A 19,469-nucleotide genomic window follows, 5' to 3' on the forward strand; every position below is an offset into this window, starting at 1 on the left:
ATAAAACATTTTTTTACCATTCTAAAAATACAGATTTGTGGCCATTATTGGAACTGAAAAGGTTTGACTAACCCGAAACTCACGTGATCGTTGTCATGTGGTGAATCTGGCCAATCTTGAAACAGCTGTGTCGTCATTAGTGCTACTGCAGTAGCTCTGGAGAAACTGTGGCGGCTGAGTCAGCTGGCTGCTCTCGAAAAACTCTTGCTGTACTTTGATGCCAAATGTGACAGTCATGTGGTGTCGGCACCGTCTCAAGTCGGACAAAATTTCTAACTGCAAGTCAGACTGCGATTGGTTTGCGCAGTGCTGTGTGAAGTCGAACGCACCTGATGACACAGCTGTTTCATGTTTAGCCAGATTCACCACATTACAACGATCACGTGTGTTTCGGGGTACATTTTCAGTTCCAATAATGGCCACAAATATTTTTAGGAAGGTAAAAGCTTACTGTAGCTGCATTGTTACATTGAGTCACGTTTATCATACAATGATAAAAACATATATACCCCACTGTATTAGTATTTAAATAGTTTATGATCATGTTGGACTTTATTCTTGAAAATATGGCACTGTATTAAACAGTATATAAACGTTTCTGAAATGTCTGTGTATTTGACAAATACTGCATTTTATTTACTTCATCTATGATAAAGTATGCAAACACCACATGAGTGTCACTAACAGGAGCAGAAGGTGTGTGGCTTGACATGTCCGTTTTCAATTCTGCTCCCGACTGCAAGCGGCTACTCTTATGATTGACATCTGTAGACGTGCATTTTATTACATACCTCCCCAGTCTAGGGGATGGGAGGGAGTAATAAAGAAAATGGTTCTCCCATCACCGGAATTGGTTGTAATGGTGCTGGGGGAATCATTACTTTGCCACCTGACATACATGACAAGACCGACAAAATTCTGAAACTGTGGATTTCTTGCTCGGCCAGAAGAAATACCTTGAAACCCTCTTGAAAGTTTTAGTAATAACCAGATGACCTGCGAGCACGTTCTCATGAGCCAATTTTAAAACCTGGTTTCGATAACCAGAGGGTAAAATTATCTGAAATTGTGTATTCCAGCTGGCCTCATCACTGGAAATACTAGACAACACAGTTCCTCAAGCTCTGATCAGACTTTTGGGCAGCCGCCAACTGTTCCCTTGCAACTCTTAGAGGACCTAGTTCACTGGTTTGATTGAATTCAGGCTCTGGACTCAAATTACTCGGAGTAACGAATAACTTGCATTCCTCAAGTTCTAGAGAAGAATTCATGAATGATTTAGACAAGTCAATAACATCCTCAAACTTCTGGCTCTGAGCACGAGTCACTACACATGCAGGAAAAACTGAGGGGAACAAACTAGCAACATCAGACGTTGAAGATACAGGCTTCTCGATAACCTGTGGGCTAGAAAAAACCTTACCACCAGCAAAGTCATTACCCAGCACAAGACCAACTCCCTCCACAGGCAGCTCTGAGTGCACTCCGAGCTCAACAACTCCTGAAACAAGATCATAGGTTAGACAAACGGTGTGCAGAGGTAACCTAACACATCCCAGTTCAATGCCACGTACTAAAATATCGGAGCCAGTATATGTTGCAGCAGAAAATGGCAATACGCTCTCCAATATAATAGACTGGGCGGCACCTGTGTCCCTGAGAATTATAATTGCTCTTAACTCAGAATCAGCAGATAACGAGACAAAACCCAACATGAGAAACGGTTGATACACTGAAGCAGCACCTATGCTTTCACTAACCTCAGAAGGGTTGACAAAAGCAACACTTTTAGCTTTTCTAGATGAATTTTTCTGCTTCCAAGAAATCAAATGACCTGGGTCAAGACAATAAAAACACACACGTTTGTCACCCATACGTTTTGAATCATACTTGTGAGAACTCTCAGATTTTGGCTCATCTGCCCGAACCAAATCAGTAACCGTATCCTCAGCATGAGATCGGTTTCTACTCTGCCACTCGGAAGGAAAAACACTTCTGTGCGTTAACACAAATTCATCGGTAATAACAGCAGCATCAGACAGCTTAGTTACTTTCTTCTCATTTAAGTGCACAACAATATTCTCCGGCAAACAACCTTTAAAATCTTCCACCAGAACCAACTCTCGAAGTTCAAATGTGGACACTTTACTGGAACAACACCATTTGTCAAAGAGATTCCCCTTCTCTCTGGCAAATTCTACAAATGTTTGTTTGGCTGCTTTTACATAGCCACGAAACAAAGAGTAAATGAGATTAACTCAAAGCCATACTCACTCAACGTCTTCTCCTCCACCAAAAGAAAGCAGCCAAACAAACAAGCTGACGAGCCCCCAATTTGAACGCACCCATGGGCTTGTTCGAGATGCATCAGTGCCAGGCAATTGATTGGTGTGTTACCCTAACCCTAACTATAGGCAACTGTACTTTGTTCACAATAGTGTGAAACAACTGGCCCATATAATCAGCCTCTTAGGTCAACATCAGGTCAATGAATGGGCTCTCCATGGGAGAGATCCTTTCAAGTCATCAAAAGGTTACACTATCTTTGTCTCTCCATGGGGTGTTATTGTATTGTTTGTAGCACGTTTGGTAACAGGTATAAATGTACTTTGGGTTAGGTGTTTGAAGGATGACATGCTAACATCACTGCTGAAGAACTGCTACACTGCTACCTTCAATAAATTCTTCTCCCCACAAGAACTTTGGTCAAGCTTACTTATTTTATGTATTAAAGAAATCTAGTACATTGGCGAGCCACCCAAACGAGCCACCCAAACTACTGCTCAGCCAAATAGGCCAGGTTACAAAAACTACAATATACAGTTTTACAGGATGCCCACAAGAGGCCATGCTATGCGAAGGCTTGGATAGGCCGTGCAGCGTGAAGTGACATAAGCTAATTATGTAAATAAACAATGAAAAGCCATGATAGGCCAACTAAGAAAAGGGCCACAAAAGCCATCTTATATAAAAACCAATAGAATTAGAATTAGAATGATTTTATTGTCATGGTACACAAGATACAATGAAATTGCAGAGCTTCTGCGCAAGGTGCGTGGCATACAATAGACAAAAAAAGGATACTTTTGATGATATACACATATTGCACTGAATAAGATGGAAGGGGTGGGTTCAGTGCATTTTTGTGTTCAGCATAATTATAGCTCTGGGGAAGAAGCTATACTTAAGTCTGTTTGTACGTGATTTTATGCACCTGTAGCGCCTGCCAGATAGCAATAGGTTAAACAGGTGGGAACCAGGGTGAGAGTGGTCTTTTTCAATGCTCTGAGATCTGTTGAGGCTACGGGAGATGTAAAGGTCCTTTAGAGAGAGGAAAACAGCCAATGATCCTCTACCAGTGTCGATGATCCGCTGTATTCCTTTTCTCTCCGCCTCTGTACAGCTGCCATACCATGCTGTAATACAGTTTGTCAGCAGGCTCTCCACTGCAGAGCGATAGAAGGTCTCCAGCAGCTTCTTCAAGTTGTTCTTCTTCAGCACTCTTAGGAAGTGAAGGCATTGCTGTGCCTTCTTGATGACTGCTATGGTGTTGGCTGACCATGTGAGATCTGCTGAAATTATGGTGCAGAGGAATTTGAATGTCTGAACCCCCTTCTACGCAGTCTCCATTGATGTAAAGGGGAGCTGGGTCTGCCCTGTGCCTTCTAAAGTCAAGAATTATTTCCTTTGTTTTGGTGGTGTTAAGTGTCAGGTTATTAGCTGAACACCAGTCTGACAGTCTCAGGATCTCTTCTCTGTAGGCAGTCTCACCCCCCTTTGAAATTAGGCCATAGTCAGTCTACCTGATAGCCCGGATAGGCCATGTGATGTGGAAGGCATAAATGTGTTATGTGGATAAATGTGTTATGTGAAAGGCAGTGAAAGGCCATGCTGCTGTATACAAAAGGCTGTCTATGCTATGCAAAATAGACTGTGCTACATGAAATGTCATGATATGCCGGTGTTCTGTCGATTTGTCCTACGCTCTCAGATTTTCCTACCTCACACTAAAACAGTGGGTAGTACAATTCCACAACGAAAAATTCTACTGTAAAATTATGGTTTATTAACGTCTACACCAGGGGTTCTCAAAGTCTACATTCAAAGGTCCAAATCTGAATTTTCAACAATGAGAAAGGTCCGGAACTATTGGTCATTACAAAACTTGTTTTTAATCAACATGTATTACAAATTAACATTCGTTTTATGAAAAAATAAGGTGGCTGCATTCAAAATACATGAATAACGTGCAAACGTGGCAAAACAATTAATTTAAGGGTCTGGATTTTTCTTAAAAAAACACCACAAGAGTAACATGGTGCAAAATACAGAGCAGTTTAATGTGAGAAATGGCACTGTCTGTCTCCCATCAGCTGCCGTGGCACAAAAGGTGCTGTTTCTAGACTGGAGACACTGGCCTAAATGTTCATTAGTCAAGCTGCTGCGGTGTGAGTTCTTTAAGTTTACAGCATTCATTGCTGAGAATGCAGACTCACACCGATAGGTTGACCCAAACATGGTTAGAACACAGATGACTACTTTCTGTAGATTGGGGAAATTTTCAGCTGTGACCATTTTAGTCCAAATAGCTCTGTCTTGCTGTCACAGCTCTGTTTTGTTTCATAATGCCGTTTGACGTTTCCACACACAACTCCAACTGTCTCGTTACAAATCAAACAGAATGGCTTTGTGCTGGATTGGGGCAAAATGAACGCATACCTCTCTGTCCAATCATCTTTGAAAACTCTATTTTCTTGGTCAACTTTTCTTTTCCTGGACAATGACATCCTCCACGAACATTCAAACGCTTATATTACTGAGGTGAAGTGTCGCGTCGCGCGACTCGCGCCCAATTACGTCAAACGTTCCGTACGTATTACGTACACTCACTGGATGTCATGGCAACTGAATCACGGAGGAAAACTTTCAATATATCGCCTTCGCTTTAATTGCGGAACATCTCCAAAAAGACATTAAACACTAAACAAATGATTTTGACATGCGTTTACTAAAGTAGGAAATCCAGACTTTTAATCCCTTACACACAATTACTTGCTGTCGAAATATGAAATGGAGGCGGGTCCGGATTGAATTCTCTCCAGGTCCGGATCCGGACCGGAGTCCGGACTTTGAGAAGCGCTGGTCTACACCTACCACAACCCTAATCATACCCTTACGATACTGCAAATACAGTAATTATGCGTTATATTCGCGGTTGTAGCTAGAAGGGATACAGCTACAGGAAACCAACAATAAATATTATTTTCTACCAATTAGATTGCATTTTTATTAAAGTCTACACCTACCCAAACCCTAAACCTACCCTTACAGTAATGTTGATACATTAAATATCGTTCTTTAGCATGAGACAAAGGACGCGATATTGATGTGCGCGTGTGCAGTAAACCCGGGTAGGAAAATCTGACAGGGTAGGATAAAATGTCAGGACACCGGTAAATAAATAATGAAAAGCTATGAAAGGCCAATTGTGTGAGGGGCCACGATATGCAAGGTAAAAAAAATGATAATATTAATTTTACTTGATGGTCACAATAGGCCATGCTATGCAAAGGACACAATAAGTCAATTATGGGAATAAAGCAATGAAAGACTATGATTGGCAAAAATGAGAATGGAAGTATTTGTGCAGTCTGAAGCCAAAGATTAAGTAGAAAACTAATGAAACCACCACCAGTAGCTAGTGAAAAGAAACAATACTTTGTGATGGAAGAAAGCATAAATATTAATATTTATAAACTGTTTGCCATTAGAACAATTAAAACAAGGATAACACTAGTCATGTAACATATAAGCCATGATAGATCAATAAATTGGAGGGCTATGATAGGGCAAGATTCGTGAATAATAATATTCAGACTTACCAGATGACAGTGGTGGACGAAGTACACAAATCAAGTACTTGAGTAAAAGTACAGATACATATAATAAAATATTACTCCAGTAAGAGAAAAAGTACTCCTTTTTCAATTTTACTCAAGTGAAAGTACAAAAGTACTCGATTTTTTATGTACTTAAGTAAAAAAGTACTGAAAGAAAGATGTTTGCAATTTTATATAGTCTACTTAATAAAATTTTATATTAGCACTAGTGGTGGGCCGTTATTGGCGTTAACGTGCTGCGTTAACGTGAGACTCTTATCGGGCGATAAACATTTTTTCGCCGTTAATCTATTCTCAAAGTTGGGTTGAGAGCTGGGTCTATACTAATCAAGCTATGAGGACTTTCACCTTGATATTGTCACAGTGTCTGGGTTGTGTTCCCTGGGTTTCCACTAGGTGTCCTCCTTTCCCACGGTGTCTGGCACTCTGTTCCCTTATTTGGTCACCTTCCTCCTTGTTTGAGTTAATTGATGATTCCCCACCTGTCTCCAGTTCCCTCATCACCTTCTGTGTATTTATACCCGGTCTGTCTGAATATGTGTCACGGAGTCCTTGTCCTATGTTAATACTAATCCGTAGTCTTGCTCTCGTAGTGTGTTCATGTCTGTTTTCTTGTTTATTTGGATACTCTGGTTTTGACCCTGCCTGGACTGTTTACCCCTTTGGATTTGCCCTTTAATAAAATCTCATACCTGCACTTGGATCTCTCCTCGTTTCCTGTATCACCGAACGTGACAGATATTTTATATAAATGACTTGATGAGGCCAGCCTTAAAAGATGATCAGGACAGTTGACGGGCCACTGCTGCACATCGTCACGAAAGCTTATCTTTTTCACATGTTTTTAAGCCTTACTGCTTGTCGATCTAAACATTAAAGCATCCAAACACAAGACACGGAAAAGCTGAACAGAGTAGCTGGTTACTCGCGGCGCACGCTGTGTTCGATGCGCACAAGAAAAAGAGAGAAACAGACGCGTATCACGGACAGCGACACTTCTGCGAAGTTCTCCTCGAAGTCCCTCCTGCACCTGAACGAACAAATACAAATCGCAGTTTGAACAAACAAAAAGATGTGAAAGAGCCCAATTCAGTCCTCGCGGTGTTCTGGTGTTCAGGGCTCACGCAGAGAAAGGCGTCTCGAGACGCTAAAAATAAGCGTTTTCAAGTGTTTTGATCAAAACACTTGAACATCGAATTTTCTTAATTTTGCTCTTGTGCCGACAAATACATACAAAATATGTCAAAATATCCACCTTGGAAATTATACTTGAAAAAAACTGTCAGTTATTTTTTAAGTGAAGGTAAACAGTTGAAGAAAAAAATGGGATGTGTATTATATTGAATGCGTTCATCGTCTCTTAAAGTGACCGCGCCCAATTTAGCTACTGGCTGCTGTAATGTTAATCCAAGAAAATGAAAATGAAAATCACTCACTGCTCTTGACTGAAGTACTTATTTTTAAGAGTCAAACCAAAAATTATTCAGACACCAGATATATATTTTTTAAATACATAGCAAAACTGTATTAATGTGAGAAATGTTGAAAATGATATTTCCTTTTTACATTGAAGACTATACAGTGCTATTTTACATGTAATTATTTGGTTTCTGTACCTTGACACCTACAAACTTGAAAAAACCTTAAACATTGTGTAAATAGCACAAATAAATAAAAATAAACGAACATACAAATTAAACAATTTCAAACAGGGCCCACTAGTACAACCTTCACCGGGGCCCCGCCGACCCCAGCTACAGCCCTGCTCATGCCTGTTTCACACATACTGGAACTAGTTTACAGCTTTTTCAAGCAATTTGTGATGCATTTTGGAAACAGGAGATGAGCCCCTTTTCTAATGCACCACCTAGCTTGATAAACCTCTTCTCAAAGACTTACTGTTTGACATTTTTATTTGGGTAACACATATTCTGAATGCCTTCGGCAGAATTCGAATGAGCCATATTAATCTAGATTAATCTAGATTAATTTCAAGATCACAGTGAGATTAATCTAGATTAAAAAAAAATTATCTATGCCCACCTCTAATTAGCACATATATTTTTTTATAATCCTACTGCTCAAAATACCTAGGATTTTTTCCAAAATAACCACTATATGGAGTCAAGATATATTTTTGTTGTTGATATGGATTACGCTGATCAGAGTAATGTTCACTGTGAAGCTTACACTGTGATTTACCTGAGAGAAAACAGAGATGACCATCTGATTTTCACCAGTAAGAACAAAGTATTTTAAAGTTTATTGTTTTACAGAACATCACAGTAATATATGACATGATAATAAGGCCTGAAGTTAGGAAGAATATTTTAAAGAAAATATAATTATATTTTCAATTTCATAACGATTTTTTCCTTCTCAAACCTTGTCTGTGGTTTTAAAAACACCCCTAGCCAAACGGGGTGCATCTCTTCCCACTTTGATAATTGCTGTAGTTACCATGTTCTGAACATCACATCCTTTCTTTTCTCCCCAGATTTAATATATATATATATATATATATATATATATATATATATATATACAACCCCAAATCAGAAAAAGTTGGGACAGTATGGAAAACGCAAATAAAAAAAGAAAGTAGTGATTTCTAAATTTACTTTGACTTGTATTTCATTGCAGACAATATGAACACAAAATATTTCATGTTTTGTCTGGTCAACTTTATGTCATTTGTAAATATGCATCCTTTCCTGTCATTCAGACCTGAAACACATTTAAAAAAAAGTTGGGACAGGAGCAATTTAGGGCTAGTAATGAGGTAAAATGGTTAAATAATGATGTGATTTGAAACAGGTGATTGTAATTATGATTTGGTACAAAAGCAGCATCCAAGAAAGGTCTAATCCTTTAGGAGCAAAGATGGGCCGAGGATCGCCAGTTTGCCAACAAATACGTGAGAAAATTATTGAAATGTTTAAAAACAATTTTCCTCAAAGAGAGATAGGAAGAGATTTGGATATTTCACATTCAACAGTGCATAACATAATTAAAAGATTCAAGGAATCTGGAGGAATTTCCGTGCGTAAAGGACAAGGGCGCAAGCCTAAGCTGAACAACCAAGTGTCCAGAAGCGCCGTCGACTTCTCTGGGCTCGGAGGCATCTGGGATGGACCATGACACAGTGGAAACGTGTACTGTGGTCAGATGAATCAGTATTTCAGGTATTTTTTTGGAGCAATGGACGCCGTGTGCTCCGGACCAGAGAAGAAAAGGATCATCCAGACTGTTACCAGCAACAAGTCCAAAAGCCAGGGTCTGTCATGGTATGGGGCTGTGTCAGTGCCCTTGGCAAAGGTAACTTGCACTTCTGTGAAGGCACCATTAATGCTGAAAAGTACATAGAGATTTTGGAGCATAATATGCTGCCTTCAAGAAGACATCTTTTCCAGGGATGTCCATGCATTTTTCAACAAGACACTGCAAAACCACCTTCTGCACACATTACAAAGTCTTGGCTGCGGAGGAAGAGGGTACGGGTACTTGACTGGCCTGCCTGCAGTCCCAAACTTTCTCCAATAGAGAATAAAAACTAAAAACTCAAAATAAAACTACTCCAGTAAAGTACAGATACTTGAAAAATGTACATAAGTACAGTAACAAAGTAAAGCTACTCCGTTACTGTCCACCACTGCCAGATGACCATAATAAGCAGAGTTATGTGAAGGGCCATGTTAGGCCATTTTATGAAAATGCTGTGACAGGCTGTGTAATGTGAAGGCCACGATAGCCAGAGTTTCATAAACAATAATAGTGTGAATAGCTTGATTACCACAAAGAGCAAAGTTATGTGAAGTGTGACATTAGGCTGTATAATGCAAAGGCCATAGGCCATGTTATAAAGAGGCCGCGATAGGCTATGTGATATGAAGGCCACATTAAGCCAAATGAAACCAAAGCCAATTGATTTGAGGAAACCGAATGAAACCACCATCAGAAGATGCGAAGATAAACATGCCTTGTGATTATAGCTTAAAGATGCCTACTGAGCATTAAGCCAGATCTCACCTAGATCTCATGTGGGAGAATGTGTGCATGACATTGACAAAATTAGTAGTAGCACCAGTCTAAAAGGATAACCTGTGTAAAGATTAGGTGCGAGCCACGGCTCTCTGCATCTGCAGTCATGGGATTCTAAATGACTGCATTGTGATGGAATGGCCATACGTTTAGTAAAGTGAGAGAATGTAAAAGATACGTTTTAACAGAAAGGCTAGGAAAAGCATAAAGACCTTTCTGAACCTGAAAATAAAATGTAAGGATGTTTATGTTAGCTTTGATATTTAATGTAATTTTTGTCACAGTGTCTGGTCTGTGTTTCCCTGGGTGTCCACTAGTGGTCTCAGTTCCCCATAGAGTCACCCCACTGCAGGCACTACTATCCCACAAGCCTTTGTCCTATTCATCACTGTTAATTTCACACCTGTTAATTGCACTCAGCTGTCCCCACTTTCATCGTTTTCACCTGTCATTATAAACCCGGTTTGTTCCTATCTGTTTCATAGTGTCCTTGTTTTAGGTCACCCTGCTTTCTCGTGTTTCCTAATGTTTTTCGTGTTTCTTGTTTTGAACTGCTTTTGTATTTACATTGACTTAACATTGAAATCATTCGTGCCAGATGCTCTATTCGCGTTTGGTGTGAATGCAGCAAAATAATTTCCGCTGATGCTTTCATTTCTCTGTTACTACCGTCACCACAGATCTCAGCCAGTTCTTCAGCCCACCTGCTATAAAACAGCCCTGTTCCATCTCCGGGGTTGCCCTGCTGTTACGTCAAGCATCCAGCCTCTAAATTTGGCCCGTCAACCTGTCGTGTCCACCTTGGCTTCTCCCACCTTTGGCTCATCTAGAGAGCATCGGCCTTGCCGCTCCCTTGTCACACCAAACTCCTCCTTGGTCAGTCGTCACTCTACTTTCACTTCAGACTTACTGGCCAACCACTGGGCTCCAACCCTCCACCCCTATTGCTACAGTTACTTGTGAATTCACTGAATTGTTAACTGCACACTTGTTCTGACTGGATAACTTGAATCCCTGAGTTGTTGATTTGACAACAGCTCCAATTGTCACATGAATTGTTCAAAGTGATATGTAAAGTGATTTAAAAGGTTCATTGAAAAGAATCAGCTCATTCACAAATTGGACACATCTCAGAGCAAGTGTTGATTCCTCCATTTCAAAATAATGAGGAACTACAAGTTTTTTTTTTTTTTCAATAAATGTAGTGGAATTAATAGTGTGTTAACATGCTTTGCAATGTAGAAGTACAATGTTCATGTCCGTTGTCATTCCAAGATGGCGCCGAGCATGGTGGCCGTGTTGCAAGCTCTGAGTAAACTTTGCAGTTTTTCTTGTTTTTTTGATTAGAGTATTAGCCAGGCTTATGTCGGTTAGTCAGGCTTATTTTTGGTAGATTCGCGGTTTCATAAATCAAACTTAAAAAAGTTCAAACTCAGTTACCCCGGCAACTTATGCTGGCAAATTAACCTGGTCCGGGGCAGGCTAACTGTCAGGCTAAGTCTGAGTTCAAGCTTAACGACAACACCATTTATACTCACCTGCTGGTATTTCGATGTCATTTTATTTTACTTAACCACTATTAATACATTATTTTTTAATAAATAAATAAGGAAATGTACTTTACTAATAAATGTAAGAAATTATAAGGTATAAATACACTAAGAAATGTTAAAAACTGTTTAATTGGTGAGTTTGGTTAATGAGTTTGGTAATGAATTAATTAAAAGTATATAAATAGGGAGCTGAACTCGTTTCCAAACTTAACCATGGCGTGTCCTTTCATAGATGAGGTGGTGGATGAGGGAGCTATAGTCTTGCGGAGGGCATTTCAAAGAGAGAGAACTTCCAGAGACAGGTCAGACCCACTGGCTTTTAATGACAGCTACCTGTATGAGCAATATAGGTTCTCAAGAGATGGGATTGCACATTTGTAGATTACGAAGCCCATACATTGCAAATAATACACGCCGCAAAAGAGCGCTCACAGTCCCACAGACAGTGTGCATTGCACTGCGCTTTTTTGCCAGTGGAACATGTTTGTACACAGTAAGAGATGCAGAGAATATCAGCAAAGCATCAGTTTGCCGCTCTGTACGAACTGTGTACCTTTCTTTAAGAAGACTATTGAATGTGTTCATCACATTCCCTGGCCACAAAGCTATTCGTACCATTAAACATGCCTTTTATGGAATAGCTGGTAAGTTCAAATAACCATAAAACATGGAATTATTTCTTGACTGTTAATTTTACATGAGACATGTTTAAAAAAAAAACAAATAATATGCCTAGGTTTCCCAAATGTTATCGTTGCTTTGGACTGCACCCATGTGCGTATTAAGTGTCCGTCTGATCCACATGAAGCAGACTTTGTGAATAGGAAATCAGTACAGCATCAATGTACAGGTACGGTCCCACTGAGATGATATTGAAGGCTATGCTCCAGCACTGAGTGTTCTGTACTAAGCAAGCACCAGTGTTTAGTTCATTGCAATTAAAATGTAGTGACCTACAGGTTTAATTTATTTTAGATGATTAGTGATGCAGATTGCATCATCACAAATGTAGAGGCCAAATGGCCAGGCTCTGTGCATGACACTAGAATCTTTAGAGCCTCATCTCTCTACCAGCAACTAGCAAGAGGTATGCTAATAATCACTTAAATCACAAAAAATACTTTAAAAAAAAGAAGGAAAAAAAAAACTACATTATATATCTATATATATTCATTCTGTCTATGCAGGAGAATTCTCAGGAGTTTTGCTGGGAGACAAGGGATACCCATGCCTGCCTTACCTCTTGACTCCCTATCAGGAACCCCAGACAGAGCACAGCACCGCACCGCTACAACATTGCCCATGCACGCACAAGAGCTCGTATAGAGAAGGCATTTGGGCTGATAAAGTCAAGGTTTCAGTGCCTGAAGCACCTCAGAGAGACTCCACCTAGGGCATGGGACACTGTAGTTGCTTGTGTAGTTCTCCATAACATTGCTTGTCTGAGGAGAGAGAGGCAACCAAGGATTGTTGAAGAGGAAGACTGGGGCAATGAAGCAGTATTGGAAGAAAACGAAACAGGCAGACTTATACGAGACACATATGCAAATGATCATTTTGCTTAATATGATCTAAACCATGTGTAGCCTTTAAAATTTTCCAATGGCCCCTCAACTTTCTCCTTAGTTGAACAAACACACAGAAGTCAAAGTATTTAATGTGATTTGTCTTTATTCAGAGTGAATCTGCCTGTTAGGGGTGAAAACACACAAATAAATGTTGTGGAAAGTGATCAAAAAGGTAATGTTTTTTTTTTTTTCTTTTTCTTTTTAAACATGGTAGTTCTACTTGCATTTTTCTGTAGCGGTTGAATTTCCAGCTCCAACTTCCTCATCTTCAGTTTTTTATACTGGATGTCGATATCAATCGCTTCCATTTGTTTAAGGAGGTAGGGTTTATTCACTCCTTTTATGTTTTCTGGGTTCTGTAGCAACATAGATTGAAGTTATTTCATTGATAACTCTGGTCACATTGTTTTCATTTCTTAATACTCACTTTGTCACATGTGGTCCCAGACTGAGAGGGCTCTAGAACAGTGTCAGCATCCTGAAAACACATTATGATCATTTTATCACACAAGTACAGTTTTTAATATTCAATACAGTATCAGATGGAACCTGTGACTACCTCAGGTCTCCTTGAACATACAGAGACAGTCTCCTCATCCTCCTCGACTGATCGGCCTTCTCCCTGTGACCACTGATTAAACTCAGTTAAACTCATTAGCTTACAGGACTGATTTAAAAGGTCTCATACTCACAGGCAACATGATGTCTGGTGGATCCATGAAGCATACAGAATCTTGATAGAATTTTTTTTTTTTTTTTTTTACCAAAATGCACCATTACAGTAGCACAAGTACCTCTACGTGACATTACTGCTATGATGAACTTAGGCTTACAATGCCTAAGGAAGGAGGAAATCAGTTAGTCAGGAAGGAACAATGATAATAAAACACACACACACACACACCTTTTATATACTCACTCCTTATTCTATGTGATATCATTTTAGATGATGTCCCCCCCTCTATTCCCTCAAGGACCGGCCTCTCTTTATTAATTTCCAAAGCCAGCGCCTCTGCAGGAGTGAAGCTGGCTGGTGGTGGCCCTCCCCCAGTGCCAGCAACCTCAGTCTTCTTTTTGGTCGCTGCAATTAAAACAAAATACATAAAAAAACTGAATAGTTGTAACTTCAAGCTGGCATTGATTACATATTATGTATGATTACAAGAATTGAGCGGTTCAAGCGTTTTGATGCTCGAAACGCACGAACCGTGAGAGTTGAAAAATATTTGACGAAATTTCGACATAGTGAGCGGAGGGAAAATCCAAAACAACAATGGAGGACAAAGTCATTGTCGCTGTATGTGAATACCCGGAGCTTTATGATACTTACTACATTCTCACCTGAAATATTTTTAAAACTACATTTCATGACACGATAACAGTAATATTTTTAAGATTATCCAAATTAATGGTGGTTGAAATCACAATGCTGCGTGAACTCAACTGGCAGAAGCACCTCCCATGACGCAAACTTGTGTCAGTTGTGAAGTTAATTTCATGCCCGAATGAAGCGAATAAACTCAAAATGTTCAAGCATCCAACTACGCACAAATAGTGCGATTCACGCGTGTTGCGTCCAGTGTGGACACACAGTTAAAGCACTTGTTTCCCCGGCAGACTTCTGCCTTCCCAAGAGTGTTACAATCACCTCCAATTTCTCCATATACACCTAAACAGATGCTATACATTATGTGTATTTGCTTACGAAAACTCCTTCGGGAAGGATGGGACTTCCACGGTATTCCTTTACCCAGTGGAGCAGGTACGTTTATCCAGTGTTATCCAATCTCACTCAGTTTGGTAGTGCTTTGACAATAGTGAGTGGAACTATTTGTTCAGAGCCCCGGCCTACACCAAATAAGGGTGCAGTTGGCTGGCACAGGGCACTGGAAGGGGCAGCACCCATGGCGCTTTGGTACGTATCCCAATTCATCGGTCACCAATGTGACATTTGGAGATACAGACTGAAAGGGAACGTCTTGGTTACGTATGGTAACCATCGTTCTCTGAAGGAGGGAACGGAGACGTCACATCCCATTGCCAAGGTCACTGTTCTTTATACAGAAGCATTTTATAGCCTAGAGGGCGCAGATAATAGGCTGGAATACAATTAATGACGGAAGCAAAACAAAATCACCCATTCTGCCACATCAAGAAAGTCACATACCAACCATTTGCTAATGTAATCGTGTGTTTATTATTTGGATATTTCGTGGGTACAGAGGTTTCTCTGTGTTGTTGTGGTCAAATATCAACATGGAAGTGTACAGGAAATGCATCACAGGAGAGGACGGGGCGGGATATGATGCACAGTTAGGATGGACAAGACACGGAATAATCAGGTCTCTGTCAGCGGCAGCGCGCACATCCATATATCTCCATGTATATGCAACTTTGGACTACAAAACCTTATTGACGCTGTTCAGTGAATCTATGTGAACACAAATAAACCGCTGCTGACTTGACTGAATATGTATGTTTGGTGAATTTCTATTCTAAAAATTACTCATACATATTTAATATTTTTTACTCCTGACACAAATAACTGTCACTGCAACAATATTTTATCAAAACAGTGGTCAAATATTGAAGCTAGAGTATTTCAATTTTCAACTGATTCACATTTTCTCCAGATCAAGTAAAATAGTGATGTTTAATGTGCTGTGAAAATGAAACAATAATAATCTGGGGCCATTGACGATCTTTGACCGCAAATGGGTAAAACTTAATTACGCCATTGGATCCTCAAGCTTTAAGCGAAACCTCATCATTCCCCCCGCCTCCACTCAGATTGATGCGTGCGCACAGCCGGGAGGAGACAGATCTCCGCTCATTCGCAAAGCAAGGGTAAACAAATAACTGTTTGAATAGTACAGCATTTTCTTTACTCAAACACTATGTCTGTAAAGACTAATGTCTTTGTGTGTTTGAAGACTGGAGAAGTAAGTTTTTTGCCATCTAGCTAATATACTTTTGTACGTTTTGAATATCCTGTGCAAATGTGCTTTACCGTTTATATCACATTGGCCAAGTTTACTAAACAACAAGAAAAACCAAATGCCCATATAGCAACAATAAACGTTATATAGCCTGTAAAAGGTGATGATAAGCATATAATGCGCTGCGCTTGCCTCAGATGCGGACAAAACACAGATCTCCTCATTCGCCGGCCAAAGACCTTGTTAACTCCATTTGAGCTTATTTTTCATATAGCCTAATGTTAATTGCACATGTCTGATACAACACAAACACTGATGACGCAGTGTTGTTTAATTTTTGATTCCCCCCCCCCTGAATTTTTTTTAAGATTGTGCCAAAACTGTTTTATTTGTCAACAACAATTGTGTGTGTATTTTTTCTAATCCCAGATTGTCGTCATATATGGCGAGTTGTAGTAGGAGTGCAGGGTTTAGTCCTCGTCGATACACTGTTGGAAGAGCCTTTTCATTCCATCCACTCGCTGCGGCCAAAGTACGAAACTCAAGGGAATACTCTTGAGACGGTCTTTTTACCTTGTTGCAGGTTTAAGAGCTGATCAATGACCAAAGAATCCCCCCACTGGACGCTCAAACACTACCTTGAAATATAAGGAGGATGTGATTGTGGATTCCTGGATCAATAGCGCTTCGGCCCATCTCAGTGCTGGTCCGGACAATTGCTGTATGATGAACAAGATTTTCAATCTCTCTGTAGGGTATTGGTGTGCATGCTGCTCAAGTGCAAGTGAATTTCTAGACAAAAGAGATTTCATCATTGCCTTTGCTGTACATTTTTAACAAAAACATATGCTTTTAGCAACATCATGACCATTGTGGTTAACGGTGATTTTTTTTTTTTTTGTTTGTTTTTTTTTACTGATGATGTATAAAGCCAAGCTGACTTTCTATAATTAACTTGTTAACTAAGTACAGTATCTGTGTCCTAATATACAGTATTTGTGCTGTGTACATTACATAGCATAAATCATTACTCTATCCTGACATAAGAATACATTTCTGTTTCTTAATAATCACTATTACAATTCATGGAAAGATTGCAAAATGGAAACATATTAAACATAGTTAATAAAACAAGTCATCAATTTCTCTAAAATAATTATATTAGGAAGTTTTGCTGGAAGGTTGCAAAAATGAGCACACACCCTTGATTAAATGTAACAAATGTGTAATATTCTAGTACGCAGTATTTCCTCCATAACTTTGCATAAATAGCTCTAAATTTTCTTGGTATTGAGTGTACAAATGCACAATAAATCAGCACATCTGATCCGTCTCAATCCTGAACTGACTACAGCTCAATATTACACAATTGTTGTGATACAGTTTTCTTATTTTTTAAGTTTGTTTCATTGATTCTGTTACTTTCCTGTTTAGAAAGTGAAGCTGTGAAACAATCTGTACTGTTAAATCACAATAAAAATAAAAGTGATTTGACTGATGTATTAACTTTTGGAGGGTGACCTGATTTTAGGGGGATGCATTGCTCAATGCTCAAGAAGTGGCTTCAACTTGCACCAGAAATATCTTGATTTCCTTTTAGTTTTTAGCTTTGCGTGTTTTTGCAACAGCATTTGACAGTAATTGTTCCACTTTCACTAATATCAAGCTAAGCTGCTTTCTAAATGTAAACGCTATCAGTCCAAAGCATCAGTGTTTAAAAACCTTGTTTCCTGAACTGAAGCATGATTCTCAGACACAAAAACAACCACATGCATGCACATAACAGTTACAAAAAATATTTGATTCAAATGAGATATCAGAGCATTACTGTTAACTAGATTCACTTCCTTTGGTAACAGATAATGAGATACAGCAGATATCATGGCCTACATCTTGCTGTATTGATACGTTTTTCACTGAAGACTGAAAAGTTGGCACAAAAAGTACACTTATGGAACACTCAAAATGTCTGATTGTCATCATTGAGCAAAGAATAAATAAATAAAATGAAAAATCAATGCAGTATCATTTGAGAAAAGTACTTAATTTCCAGCAATTTCATTGATTAATTGCACAGATACTATTTAAACTGAACTGGAAGATGACATAATTTAATTCAATGATAAACTGCCTTTTTTGCATTACTGACACCGATTTAATGCAATCTGTATTGTTAAAGCGCTATTTAAATAAAGGTGACTTGACTTTAACAAAAATATAGAAAAAAAATATTTAAATATATCTTGTATTGCTCTTTATTACACTGATGACCATGCAGAATTCTTAGCAGCAATGGCACCTAGTGGTAAAAAAAAGAAATATATATATATATCCAATGTCCCAGAATAATTAAATGCCATCAATGTTAAACACAAAAACTTTAAGATTTTTTTTTTTTTAACAGAAGGAAATATCCTAAATAATAGACAGTACCCAACAATAATTCAGCATCACTATATTAGTTACTCACACTTAGAGTTAGTAATACGAGATGTGCAGAACATATAGCAGTGTGCTGAATAACACTCAGAAGTCCTTAACATCAACATCACAGTGCAAGCTTTGCATGGCCAAGAATCATTGACATTTTCTTAAAGTCAGGTTGAGACTTCCTGAGAAAGCCTGCAAGCCACACAGAGACAAAATCTGTTCTCAGTCACTGTCATGCATCTAGGGAATTTCCACCATGCATGATTGCATACTTCATACTCATCTTGACATTCAGCTCTGTAACACACAACACACACTTAAATTTATAATTCATTTCTTCACATCAGTTGTTGAATTTCCTTCTGACATCTCTCTTTTTGCAGTAAATCATTAATATTGGTTGACCGCTCTGAAGCTCTCAGTTCACTTAGGGACCTACTTAGCAACCCATTAGTGGACACCTGCATCCACACTGAACAATTCTGCTGCATTTTTGGATCGGATAAATTGTGTTCTTCGACCAGTGGGAACCTATGCTCTCAATGTCAAATGCAGAAATGTTAATCCATGCATTTATGACCTCAAGGTTAGACTATTGTAATGCTTTATTGGGTGGTTGTTCTGCACGCTTAGTAAACAAACTACAGCTAGTCCAAAATGCAGCAGCAAGAGTTCTTACTAGAACCAGGAAGTATGACCATATTAGCCCGGTCCTGTCCACACTGCACTGGCTGGAGAAAGCAGGAGACAAGACAGGAACAGACAGAACTCACAAAACACCAGACAAGACCCAATAAAATAAGTGACAAAAAAAATAAAAATAAAAAAATTAATAACAATAATAATAATAATAATAATAATACACACCACCACAATAGCAAAAAGGCTGCTATGATAAAAAAAAGAAAAAAAAAGAAAAGAATGAACCCTAACCTAGAAACAAGGTAAAAAGGGAGCTAGAGAAATAGCTGCCAACCCAAAGTAAACTAAAAGGTATAGAAACAAAAAAGAGAAAATAAAGTTCTAGAAATAACTGGA

At 39.0% G+C, this 19,469-nt stretch overlaps 1 protein-coding gene and 1 pseudogene across 2 annotated transcripts in view; both read left to right on the forward strand.

The window, feature by feature from the left end:
- Positions 1-10,915, forward strand: part of LOC128026847 (G2/M phase-specific E3 ubiquitin-protein ligase-like) — a 29,897-nt gene extending 18,982 nt beyond the window's left edge. For both annotated transcript variants that reach the window (XM_052614087.1, XM_052614088.1), the window contains one exon: positions 10,622-10,915. The gene's annotated coding sequence lies outside the window, so the exon portion shown is untranslated. The remainder of the gene's footprint in view (positions 1-10,621) is intronic.
- Positions 1-19,469, forward strand: part of LOC128026848 (myosin heavy chain, fast skeletal muscle-like) — a 250,397-nt pseudogene that overhangs the window by 111,507 nt on the left and 119,421 nt on the right.

The sequence above is a fragment of the Carassius gibelio genome, chromosome A14 (genome assembly GCF_023724105.1).
Source record: "Carassius gibelio isolate Cgi1373 ecotype wild population from Czech Republic chromosome A14, carGib1.2-hapl.c, whole genome shotgun sequence".
In the NCBI taxonomy this organism is placed as follows: Eukaryota; Metazoa; Chordata; class Actinopteri; order Cypriniformes; family Cyprinidae; genus Carassius; species Carassius gibelio.